Here is a 13,510-nt window from a genome sequence, read left to right as displayed (position 1 = left end):
TAGCCTCTACCCTTGACAATTGAATTGACTGTCATCTTTTCATTGTGCTTTTCTCTAAACTCAATGTACACATGCCCTTTACATACTACATTTAAACCGTCTTAGATAAAAGCCATATGCACTTCCATTTTTTATGATTTCTTCCTTCCCTATTCCAGGCTCTCCCCTATCATACAGCCCAAGAAGAGCATGTTCTGAGGTCTCTAAACCAATAATCCCCATCTTCCAACACCCAGATTTACCTGGTAACACAAAAGGTCCCCCAGTGTGCATATGTGGAAAAGTCAGCCTGTTTCTCCATGCTCTGATCATACCTTCCCAAATGTAGTTCCTTGGCTCTGTTGCACTCCAGGGGTAAACAATTAGAGCTCATTTGGCCCTTGTGGATCAATCTGTGGAAGATGACTGAGAGGTCATTAAAAGCAGGCATGAGGCTTGAAAGCAGGCTCATGCATCTGTATAGGGAATTCTGTGGTCCCTGAGAACCTGGAGAGGGTTGTCCAAGGAGGTGAGAACATGGAAGGGTGGAAGCTCTTGGTGTGCAGTCCCATGGCCCAATTATAAGTGATGGGGTGGCTGGAAGAGAGGGCACTCACTTACGACAGGCACTCCAGTTGTCCAGTTGTAAAGGGCACTACCCCATTGTAAAACTATCATTATGGAACTATATCCAAACCTTTTCTTCAGTGGGGATGCATGTTCCGGGAATCGAAACCAGGTCTTCCGCATGGCAGGTGAGCATTCTGCCAAACCTACTTTTTAAAAAAACTATTTTAAATACTTCTTGTGAGGAAACTTGTTCGATGTATTTTCATTTTATTTGAAGTCACACAACAGTCACATAAACTGATATTTTACATAGAAAACTTACTTTCTATCTTCAGAGGAAGAAAGGGAATTAAGGCCTGAATTTTCAAAAGAGAAAAATTATTAGAAATTATCTTTAAACTCCAGCTGCACATGCATATTGCTTGTGTCTGACATGAATTCTAACTGAAATTTAAATAAATCTTGCCAGAAAGTGGTCACAGTGGAGAAACTAGAATAAAACAAAATGAAATTTCTGTCTTTTATTGTCACTGTAATACTTAGCAAAAGTATATTACATTTTTTAAGCTTTCCAAGTTCTTTTTCAGATGTGACACTTTTTAATGATACTTGTTTCCTGTTTTGTTTGTGAATTTTATTTGAGAGTATAAGATAAACATTTAAACAAATCTCTGACTTTTATAAATGACCCAAGGCAATTTTAAAAGATCTTGTTAATTTACAAAAACTTTCTTCTGATTATTTCTCCTAAATAAGAAGCTCACTTCTTCTAAAGAAATAATAAACCACTTTTCAGCCAACTGCAAACGAGCACAGATAAATCTGAGTGAGGAATATCTTGGTAGGGTATGGTTACATTTTTCCCTGGAAGATACCCTTTTATTTCCATATAAGACAAATTTATATGCTAGTTTGATCAAGTGTCTGAGGTGAAGTGCATTGAAGGAAAACCTTGGAAAATAGCGTTTCTTTACCTTCTTAATGACACCTTGTGGTTGGTAGAAAATCTCTCTTATGTGTTCATTTATTTGTTATGACATCCACTATATATATAAGCCTGATTATATGGATCAAGCTTCTTAGAACCAATACTTTACAGACAAAAATAACTATTTCTTGCAAACAAATACTATTTGGGATAAATTTTCAATTGTTTTTCTTTTTTTTTACTTGTACTCCTATGTTTATAGCAGCATTGTTTACAATGGCCCAAAGGTGGAAACAACACAATTTAGTGCTCCTAGGTTTAAGAAAAAGAGGCATTAAATAGTATCTTGGCTATCCTATATGCCTCATCATGAGACCAAAAAAGAAAAACTGAAGCAAATCAAAATTGAAAACAATGTTCTAGAAAAAGCAATTCTTTTCAAACATAAGGAAAACATTAGGCTGAGACAACAGAAAAGACCTGAAAAGCAACATATGAAGTCAGCCAGACACGAAAGTTAGAAGAATCAGAGAGTTATATGTTCAAGGATTTAATCAGGGAAGGACGACCACTGTGATTGATATGGAATAAGGGATTGGTTATAGGAATTAGATCTAACAATTGTGAGACACTGGGGAAAGAAAACTCCAGAAGGGAGTAGCTGGAGAATCTGAGAAGAGTCACTAGCCAGGAGCCACAACAGAAAACAGTGAATTTTATGCAAGGTCATTGCCTCTGCATCTGAAATTTTTCAGTCTGAAATTTTTGTGGATCACTTAGGCCAGAAATAGGTGAGAAAATCTGAATGCAAAGCAGAAAATCAAGGGAAAACTAGAAATCATGAAGACCGAGTTGAACTCACAAAGACAAACTGAAATCCAGAACAAACTGGAATAGGTATCTGACACTCACTGCAACTCACCCTAAAAACTCAAGGGACCCACAGAAGAGTGTGGTGCTGTTCACCTTGGAGCTGCACAGGTGTTTGACCCAGAAATTGAAGAAGGTCTAACTTAGCTGCAGATGTTTCTGTAGACCTCACTGCTGCCCACCCAGTGAGGGAAATCACAAATCAGCCATGAAATGCATGATCTGCAGTGGCACGCTGAGCTCTGTACTCTACCTTCTGAGTTTAATGACTTCTGCTTCATCTCCCTTCCTAATGTTCAATGTTTTTCTCTGTGGTCAACCCTAACCCGGAATCATACAGGAAAGGAGGTTTCTACCCAATATTTCACTTAAATATACAATTTATTCAGTTTTATTTCCCCTTTCTGCTATACATAAATTTCTACTCTGTTCCTGTCTTTATTCTAATATTTTCCAAATCCTCTAAATTAGTGTGTCTTAACCTTAATGTATGTAAGAAACACCCGGGAATCTTCCTATAAAGCAAATTCTGATTCAGTGGTTTCAGGATGGGACATGAGATTCTGTAGGTCTAAAATGCCGTATCTTCACACAATTAGATTTAACTCACAAATGTAAAGGTTGAGGCTCCAATTTTTCAAAATGTTTTTTATTGTGAAATGTTAAAAAAAAATTTAAACAAGCAATAATTTTCAGAATACATTTCAAAAAGCAGTCACAGAATAGATTTCAAAGTTTGGCATGGCATATCCAGACTTCACTGTCTAGCTGCTCTAAAATACCAGAGGCTAAAAGAAACATCAATACAGTGATTCAGCAGTCAACTCGTCTGCCAAATCCCATCCTCTCTGTTGTCAATCTCACTTCCCAATTTCACTTCCAACCTATGGGGTCCCTAGGGTATGCTCATTCTAACTCGCTCATGTTGAAAAGGGGTATTAACAATTTAAGATAAGGGGATAGAATTAGTTGAAATTCTTGGAGAGGTTGGCCCCTCTGGGTTTCAAGACTTATCTGTCTTAGGAACTCTCTAAAGGTTATATAGGTTTCAGAAAAGTAAACATAGTGCATGAAACTTTTGTAGAGTCTCAGTTAGAGCCTTAGGTGTTCTTTTTTCTTTTTTTTCACATGGGCAGACACCGGGAATCGAACCTGGGTCCTCCAGCATGGCAGGTAAGCACTCTTACCTGCTGAGCCACCGTGGCCCACCCTGTAGGTGTCCTTTAGGATTAACAGTAATGATGTTGGTTGGGGTTTGGCAAACTAAAGCAATTAACAATGTCTAGCTGAAGCTTGCATAAGAGCCCAAAATAGCCTCTTGGTTCCATTTGAACTCTTAGCCACTGATATCTTATTTTGTTACATTTCTTTTTCCCCTTGTGGTCTGGAAGATATTTTCTATTTTCTCTTCCACAGTGCCAGGGACAGGCTCAACCCTGGGAATCATGCCTCACACTTTCAGGGAAACTTTCACCCCTGGCCCTCCTGTCCCACATGTAGCACAAAAGGTAGTAATTTTCCTTACTGATTTAGATTAGAGAGAGAAAGGCTACATCTGAGTAACAAAAAAAGGTTTCCTGAAAGCAACTCTAATGCTAATTATAAGTGGTCTTAGTTTGTCTGCTACAAAAATGAGCTAGGTACAGGTAATCCTCAAAAGCAAGGACTTTTCTTGGGTGTCCTTAATGTTTGAGAGAGTACCAGGTGTTTCCCAGATGGAGAAATTTAATAGTTCCATTTTGTTCCCCAGTCTTACAAAGGACTCCACCAATACTTTTTCATTATCAGCCCATGTTCTAGTTTGCTAGCTGCCAGAATGCAACACACCAGAGATGGATTGGCTTTTAATAAAAGGGGATTTGTTTTGTTAGTTCTTCAGAGGAAAGGCAGCTAACTTTCAACTGAGGTTCTTCCTTATGTGGGAAGGCAGAGGGTGATCTCTGCTGGCCTTCTCTCCAGGCCTCTGGGTTCCAACAACTTTCCCTGGGGTGATTCCTTTCTGCACCTCCAAAGGCCTAGGCTGAGCTGCAAGTGCTGAGATGAGGTATGCTGAGCTGCTTAGGCTTTGCTAGGTTGCACTCTCTCATTTAAGCACCAGCCAATTAAGTCAAACATCATTCATTGCAGCAGGCACGCATCCTAGCTGACTGCAGATGTAATGAGCAACAGATGAGGTTCACGTACCATTGGCTCATGTCCACAGCAACAGAACTAGGTGCCTTCACCTGGCCAAGTTGACAACTGAATCTAACTACCTCAGCCCACTATAGTCTGGGACGTATTGGGTTTTACATTAAGTCATACCAAATCACAAGGCCCCATTCCTGTTCTGGGTTCCATGTGTTTAGGTTGTTAAAATGAGCCATCTAGACAGGTTAATGTAGATTGTGTATAACATTAAATTAGGTTGTAGACACCACAAACCTCTCTTTCTTTGATCGCATACAATAGGTAAAGCTCTAGAATACATACCCTGCCATCCTTTGCCCTATATTCTGATTTACCTTAGTCCCTACCAGATTGCCTTGTTTTTATCTCTAATTGAAGCCTGATCTCTTTTTTGGTTACTTTAATAATTGCTGTATGTAGCATTACTGACTTGCAGAGCTACAGAATTCCAGCTCTGAATATTAGGTGTCACAAAGATATCCAACTCAAGGGAAATACCAGCTTATACACATCTCAACATCTCAGAATCTAGAAATATACTTAAAACTCAGGACTAAGTGGGACTGCTATGAGATCTTACAATCTGGGTTTCAGTTTTCTTTTGAGTATTTTCTAAAAGAGACAATAGTATATTTATTTATTATTTTGTTTCTGGCTTACTTTGCACAGCACCATGTCCGTAAGGTTCATTCACTTCACTGCATACCTCACTATTTCATTTCTTTTTGTAGTCGCACAATATTCTGTCATATGCATCCATCACAGTTCATCCTTCTGCTTCTCAGTCACTGTACCTTTTGACCCCTTCCATCCATAGGGTATCATGGATGATGCCCAAAACAAACAATCCTTGTCTCACAGTGTCCTCACTCACTCTCAATTCTAGAGTTTTCACTGGTCTAAAGAGACAAAGAGCTGATAAACACGGCCTCACCAAATATCAAATCTAAACCTCCCCCTATCTCTTGTCCCTCCCACCCAAGTATTAGCCCCTGATATTGCTGTGGTACTGTTGATGTCTTCCTTTTAAATATAGGCCACAGTATGTTATGTTGGTTTTCCCTCTATACCCCTCTATTATTGACTCTGTACAGGATCAAATCTTGGAAGTAGTTCATACAAGAACTTTTTTTTAATTTTAGAGTTAATCAGTGGAATACATGACTCTATACAACCTCTTTCAATCATGGTCACCTTCAATATGGCAATGTCACTTATTACCCCATTAATGAAGGGCTGTCACTCTGTTCCCTTATATTTAAGTTCAGCCTCATTGGGTAACCATTCACCCATCTCTAGGTTCTGTATATCTCTAAGCACCCTATAATCTACTTTGTAGGCCTCTGAGAAAGTAGATTACAGTATCTGTCCTTCTGTGTCTGGCTTATTTCACTCAGCATTATGTTCTCAAGGTTCATCCATGTTGTCATGTGTTCATGACCTCATTTTGTCTTACTGCTACATAATATTCCTTCATATGTATAAACCACATTTTGTTTATCCATTCATCTGTTGATTGGCACTTAGATTGTTTCCATCTTTGGGGAATTGTAAATAGTGTCACTATGAACATCAGTGTGCAGATGTCTGTTTGTGTCACTGCTATGAGCTCTTCTGTGTATAAACCAAGTATTGGAATTATTGGGTCATAAGGGTAACTTGATATTTACTTCTCTGAGGAACCACCAAACTGTTTTCCACAGTGGCTGTACCATTATACAATCCCACCAGCAGTAAATGAGTGTGCCTATTTCTCCACATCCTCCCCAACATTCATAGTTTTCTGTTTAATAGCAGACATTCTTATAGGTGTGAGGTGATATCTCATTGTAGTTTTGATTTGCATTTCCCATGTTTTTAATGAAAATAAGCATCTCTTCATGTACTTTTTATCCATTTGTATTTTCGCCCTTCAGAGAAATGTCTATCATATCTTTTACCCATTTTATAATTGGGTTGTTTGTTCTTTTATTGTTGAGTTGTATAATTTCTTTATCCATTTTTTTGGGGGGTGGTGGTGCATAGTCCTGGAATCGAACCTAGGTCTCCCACATGGAAGGCGAACATTCTACCACTTATAATTTCTTTATGTACACAGGATATCAAACCTTTATGTGATATGTGGTTTCTAAATATTTTCTCCCATTGAGTTGGCTGCCTCTTCAACTTTTTTGACAGTCTTTTGAGGCACAGAAGGTTTTGATTTTGAGAAGTTCCCACTTATCTATTTTTTCTTTTGTTTCTTGTGCTTTGGGTATAAAGTTTAAGAAGCTACCTCCTTTTACTAGATCTTGAAGATGTTTCCCTGTATTTTCTTCTAGGAGTTTTTTGTTCCTTTTATATTTAAGTCTTTGATCTCTTTTGAGTTAATTTTTGTATAGGGTATAAGGTAGGGGTCCTCTTTTATTCTTCTGGCTATTGATATCCAATTCTCCCATGCCCATTTATTGAAAGGACTATTCTGCTTCAGTTCAGTGGATTTGGGAGCCTGGTCAAAGATCAATTGACCATAGATTTGGTGGTCTATCTCTGCACTCACGATTCCATTCCGTTGATCAATACTTCTATCATTGTGCCAATACTATGCTGTTTTGACCACTGTAGTTTTAAAATAAGTTTTAAAACCAGTAAGTGTTAGTCCTCACACTTTGCTCTTCTTTTTAAGGATATCTTTAGCTATTTGAGGTCTCTTTCCCTTCCAAATAAATTTGATAACAAGCTTTTCCAAGTCTTCAAAGTAAATTGTTAGAATCTTGGTTGGTATTGCATTAAATCTGTAGATCAGTTTGGGTAGAATTGACATCTTGACAATATTCAACCTTCCTATCCATGAGCATGGACTGTCTTTCCATCTATTTAGATCTTCTTTCATTTTTTTTCGTTTTTAGCAATGTTGTGTTGCTTACTGTGTACAGGTCTCTAACATATCTAGTTAGGCTTATTCCTAGATATCTTATTTTTTTGGTTGTTATTATGAATAGAATTCTTTCTTTGTCTCCTCAGTTAGGCCATTACTTGTTGAATTAGCTAGGGCTCTCTAGAGAAACAGAATGAGCAGGAAATATCTACAGATATAAAATTTATAAAAGTGTATCACATAACCATGGGAATGTAGAGTCCAAAATCCATATGGCAGGCTGTGAAGCTGACTGCTCCAATGAAGGGGCTGGATGAACACCAGCTGAAGCAGGAAGAGAGACTGTCTCTTCTGAATTCTCCTTAAAAGCCTTCCAGTGACTAAAATAAACATCACTCATTGCAGAAGACACTCCCCTTGGCTGGTTACAAATGCAATCAGCTATGGATACAGCCAATGTGGTCATGATTTAATTCTATGAAATGTCCTTATATACAACAGACAGGCCAGTATTTGCCCAACCAGACAAATGGGTACCAACACCTGACCAAGTTGACGCATGAACCTGATCATGACAGTCCACCCCTTGTCAACTTGGCAGCTATACACATCACCTTAAACCAGTGTACAACTGGAAACACATTAAATCTCCCCAGAATACAGTGCAAGCCCTTGGGTAATATTCATTCTTAAACTTGATATCTTACAACTTAAATACTATAACATGAACAAAACAGCATTACAGTACTCATTTCTGTAACTGATCATGTGGTCATAGCTCATATTTATCACTACCTTCTTCCACTACCCATTCCATGTTCCCTTTACCCTCAACAAGCACTTCAGCTAGCCGTCGTTCTTTGCATGGTGGGGTGGCCCAAGCCTTCATTCTTGAAGTTTCAGAGCCGTTGGCATTCCTGCCTGAATTGGGTTGTTGCAGTTTTCCATTGATTTTAATCTCAGGGCATGGTAGTACTAAAAGATGCCTGAGAGGATCTCCTATATTCCAGGAAAACTCTTCTTTACCTCCATTGTGTAGTTGCAGTCCTATCTCCCCAATAGCCAGGATCAATCACCCCAGCCAGTAAAGTAATCCCTTTCTTGGCCTGTTGATCCAGGGGCATGAGTAGCCCAAAGTGACCAGGTGGCAGCCTTAGATTCCAGTTCAATGGAATCATTGTTGTTTCTCTTGGTGAAAGCACTCCCCATTTTGGAACTAAAACCTGTAGGCCAGCAGAGCTCAAGGTCACAGGGACAGGAAGCAACAATTTTCCTAGTGGATTACTAGGAGTAATAGTGAGTGGTGCCACTCTCATTTCCACCCCTTGGTTCCTGGGCCCATGGATCCTGGCTATGGGAGAAACAGCACCATACAGTGGATACTGATTCAGAGCATACACAGCTTCCTGGAGAACATTACCCCCAGCCCTTCAAGGTACTGCCACCTAGCTGGTACTGTAATTGAGTTTTTAAAAGGCCATTCCACCATTCTATCAATCCAGCTGCTTCTAGATGATGGGGAACATGGTAAGACCAGAGAATTTGGGACTGTAGAGTCCAAAATCCATAGGGCAAGGTATGAAGCTGATGATTCCAATGAAGGGTGTGGATGCACTCCGCAGGAGAGGCTTGTCAGCTGAAGCAGGAAGAGAGACTGTCTCTTCTGAATCCTCCTTAGAAGCCTTCTGGTGATTAGATTAAATGTCACTCATTGCAGAAGACACTCCCCTTGGATGATTAAAAATGAAATCAGCTGTGGAAGCAGCAAACATGATCATGATTTAATTATATGAAATGTCCTTATAGCAACCTGAGTAGCCCAAAGTGACCAGGTGGCAGTCTTAGATTCCAGTTCAATGGAACCATTGCTGTTTCTCTTGGTGGAAGCACTCCCCCTTCTGGAACTAAAACCTGCAGACCAGCAGAGCTCAAGGTCACAGGGACAGGAAGCAAAAATTTTCCTAGTGGATAATTAGGAGCAGTAGTGAGTGGTGCCACTCTCATTTCCACCCCTTAGTTCCTGGACCCATGGATCCTGGCTATGGGAGAAACAGCACCATACAGTCAGGCCAGCACTTGCCCAACCAGGCAAATGGGCACCACCACCTGGCCAAGTTGACACATGAAAATGACCATGACACTTGTGTATAAAAACATTACTGATTTTTCTACATTAATCTTATACTCTGCCATTTTGCTGAATTTGTTTATTAGCTCAAGTAGTTTTTGTTATAGATTTCTCAGGATTTTCCAAGTATAAGATTATGTCATATGCAAATAATAAAAGTTTTACTTCTTTTCCTATTTGGATGTCTTTTATTCCTTTCTCTTGTGTGATCACACTCTAGCTAAAACTTCTAGTACAAAGTTAAATAATAGCAGTGACTATTGTCTCATATCCAATCTTAGGGGAAATGTTATCAATGTCTCACCATTGAGTATGATGCTGATTATGGGTTTTTCATATATGCCCTTTATGATTTTTTTTGTTTGTTTTGTTTTTGGCATGGGCAGGCACTGGGAATCGAACCTGGATCTCTGGTATGGTAGGCGAGAACTTTATCTGCTGAGCCACCATGGCCTACCCTTTATGATTTTGAGGAAGTTTCTTTCTATTCCTACCTTTTGAAGTGTTTTTATCAGATAAAAAAGGATACTGAATTTTGTCAAAAAGTTTTACAGCATCAACTGATATGATCATGTGATTTTTCCCTTTTGATTTATTGATGTGTTGTATTACATTGATTGATTTTCTTATGTTGAACCACCCTTGCATTCCTGGCATAAACCCCACTTTGTTGTGATGTATAATTCCTTTAATGTATCATTGGATTTGAGTTGCTAGTATTTTGTTGGAATTTTTGCATCTATGTTCATTAAGGACATTGATCTGTAGTTCTCCTTTCTTGTAACATCTTTGTCCAGTTTTGGTATTAGACTGATGTTACCTCACTATAGTGAGTTAGGTAGTGATTCTTTTTCCTCAGTTTTTGGAAAAGTTTGAGCAGGACTGGTATTAGTTCTTTTTGCAATGTTTAATAAAATTATCCTGGGAAACCATCTGGCCCTGAGCTTTTCTTTGCAAGAAGATTTTTGATGATTGATTGAATCTCTTTACTTGAAATTGGTTTGTTGATATCTTCTTTTTCTTCTCAAGTCAGTGCTGGTAGTCATGTGTTTCTAGGAATGTGTCCATTTCATCTAAGTTGTCTTGTTTGTAGGCATATAACTGTTCATAGTGTTCTTTTATGATTTTTTAAATTTCTTTAGGATCCAGGGAAACAACTCCCTACTCATTTTTTATATTGTTTATTTGCATTCCCTCTCTATTTTACTTTGTCGGCCTAGCTAGGGGTCCATCAATTGTACTGATTTTCTTCAAAGAACCAGTTTTTGGTTTTGTGGATTCTTTCCATAGCTTCCCCCAGTTCATTTATTTCTGCTTTAATCTTTGTTACTTCTCTTTTTCTATTTGCTTTGGGGTTAGTTTGCTGTTCTTTCTCTAGTTCCCCCAGGTGAGTGGTTAAGTCCTCACTTTTTGCTTTTTCCTCTTTTTTTTTTTTTTTAGTATAGGCATTTAGGGCAATAAATTTCCCTCTCAGTGCTGCCTTTGCCATATCCTATAAATTCTGATATGCTGTATTTTCATTTTCATTCATCTCCAGATGTTTACCAACTTCTCTAGCAATTTATTCTTTGACCCACTGATTGTCTAAGAGTATGTTGTTTAATCTCCATGTTTTTGTGACAGCTCTGGTTCTTTGGTGGTTATTAATTTTCAGCTTTATTCCTTTGTGGTTAGAGAAAGTGCCTTGAATAATTTTAATCTTATTACATTTATAAAGACCTGTTTTGTGTCCCAGCCTATGATTATCCTAGAAAAATGTTCCATGAGCTCTAGAGAAGACTATATACCCTGATGTTTTAGGGTATAATGATCTATATATGTCTGTCAGTTTCAATTCATTTATCACATTGTTTAAGTTTTCTATTTCCTTGCTGAGCCTCTGTCTGATTGTTCTATATATATATGGAAGAGTGGTGCATTGAAATCTCCCACTATTACTGTTGAAACATCTATTGCTTCCTTCAATTTTGCCAATGTTTGTCTCACATACCTCAGAGCTCCTTGATTGGGAGCATAAACATTTATTACTGTATTTCTTCTTGGTAAATTGTTGCTTTTATTAATATATAGTGACCTACCTTGTCTCGTACAACACTTTTACATTTAAAATTTATTTTATTCGATTTTAGTAAAGCTACTCCTGCTTTCTTTTGGTTACAGCATGCATAGAAGATCTTATCCATCCTTTCACTTTCAATCTATTTAGATCCTTGGGTGTGAAATGAATCTCTTGTATGCAGCATACAGAAGGATCATAATTTTTAATCCATTCTGTCAATCAATATATTTTAATTAGTGAGTTTATCCATTGATATTCAAAGTTATTACTGTAAAAGAAGTTCTTGATTCTACCATCTTACCCTTTCAGTTTTCATTTGTCAGATCTATATATTCTTTTCCCTCTCTCCCTTTTTATCCTCAAGTTTCCTTTATTGATATTCTTCAATTCTGTGCCCTCCTTCAGACCTCTTGCTCCTATCTTTCTTTTTTTCAACTAGCAGAACTCCCTTTAGAATTTCTTGTAGGGCAGATCTCTTGTTGACAAAATTTATCAGCCTTTGTCTGAGAATATTTTCATTTCTCTGTTGATTTTGAAGGACAATTTAGCTGGATAAAGAAATCTTGGCTGGAAGTCTTTCTCATTCGGGATCTTAAATATATAATACCACTGCCTTCATGCCTGCAGAGTAGTCAAATTCAGTCTTAGGAAATTTCCCTTGTATGTGGTGTATTACTTTTCTCTTGCAGCTTTCAGGATTTTCTGATTCTCTTCAAATTTGACAGTCTGACTAGTGTGCGTCTTGGAGTATGTCTATTTGGGGTTCATTGAGCTTCTTTGATTTGCATATTTATGTCTTTTATAGGATTTGTGACATTTTACCCCCAGTATCTTTCAACTAACCTTTACTTTTCTCTTCTCCTTCTGGGACACCAAAGGTTCTTATATTTGTGGTCTTCTTATTGTCAGTCATTTCTCTGAAATCCTGTTGCTTTTTCCATATTTTTTGGCATTTGTTCTTGTGTGCATTTGAGTTCAATTGTCCTGTCTTCTAGCTTGCTTATTCTTTCTTCTGCCTCTTCAAATCTGCTGTCCCATATCTCTAGCATATTTTTATTTGGTCCACAGTATCTCTCATTTCTGTGAGATCTGCTATTTTTATATTTATCCTTCAAATTCTTTATGCTACTCCAGTGTCTGCTTAATATTCTTTATGTCTTTCTGAACACCCTTGATTAGTTGTTTCAAATTCCATGTTTTCTCTGGTGCATTAATTTGGTCATTCGGTTGGGCCAGAGCTGCCTGAATCCTCACATGCTTTCTGATTTTCTTTTGTGTTTAGGGCATTTCTTTATATGAGGTTATTTTGTCATTTGATTTCCTTGACTGGACTAAGGTTCCGCATTTGTTTGCCTTCAAAGGATGGATAGGATTTCTCCTATCACAAATGGAGAGAGAAAGTATTTCTAGTGGAAGACACAGACAAAGCATAGGCATGGAGCCAAGAAAGTCAGAGAAATAGAGTATATGGAGAAGATGTCTGAGAAAGGATTTGGTCAGAAGAATGAACACTGTAAGTGTTTTGGAATAAGGGATTTCTAATAAGAATTCAAGCATACTCTACAGAACTGTAAGAGGAGCTGGGGAAGTGAAGCTCCAAAGGAGGGATTAGAGGATCAAAAGAAGAAACATGTATCAGTCAATCAGAGAACTAAGCACATCCAGTGGAGCAAATGAGACTGAAAAGGAAGCTCACTGGGAAAGCTATAGAAAGCTGTTGCCTTTTTGAAGCCAGCGCGTCTGTGACCCCACAGCCATGCATATGGAGGCAAGCCAGAGGCTAATTTGGTCAACAAGCTGAACAGGTGGGAAGAACTGGACACAGAGCAGAGGAAAGCTAAGACAATTTGGGACTCATCAGACACTTTCATGTCTGTTAATTGCAGAATCTAAAACTGCCTTCAAGAGTAATGACCATACTTTCACTTCCGCCTTCCGGTTCTCATCTAA

This window comes from Tamandua tetradactyla, chromosome 22 (genome assembly GCF_023851605.1).
Source record: "Tamandua tetradactyla isolate mTamTet1 chromosome 22, mTamTet1.pri, whole genome shotgun sequence".
In the NCBI taxonomy this organism is placed as follows: domain Eukaryota; kingdom Metazoa; phylum Chordata; class Mammalia; order Pilosa; family Myrmecophagidae; genus Tamandua; species Tamandua tetradactyla.
Note: the sequence above shows the minus strand (reverse complement) of the source record.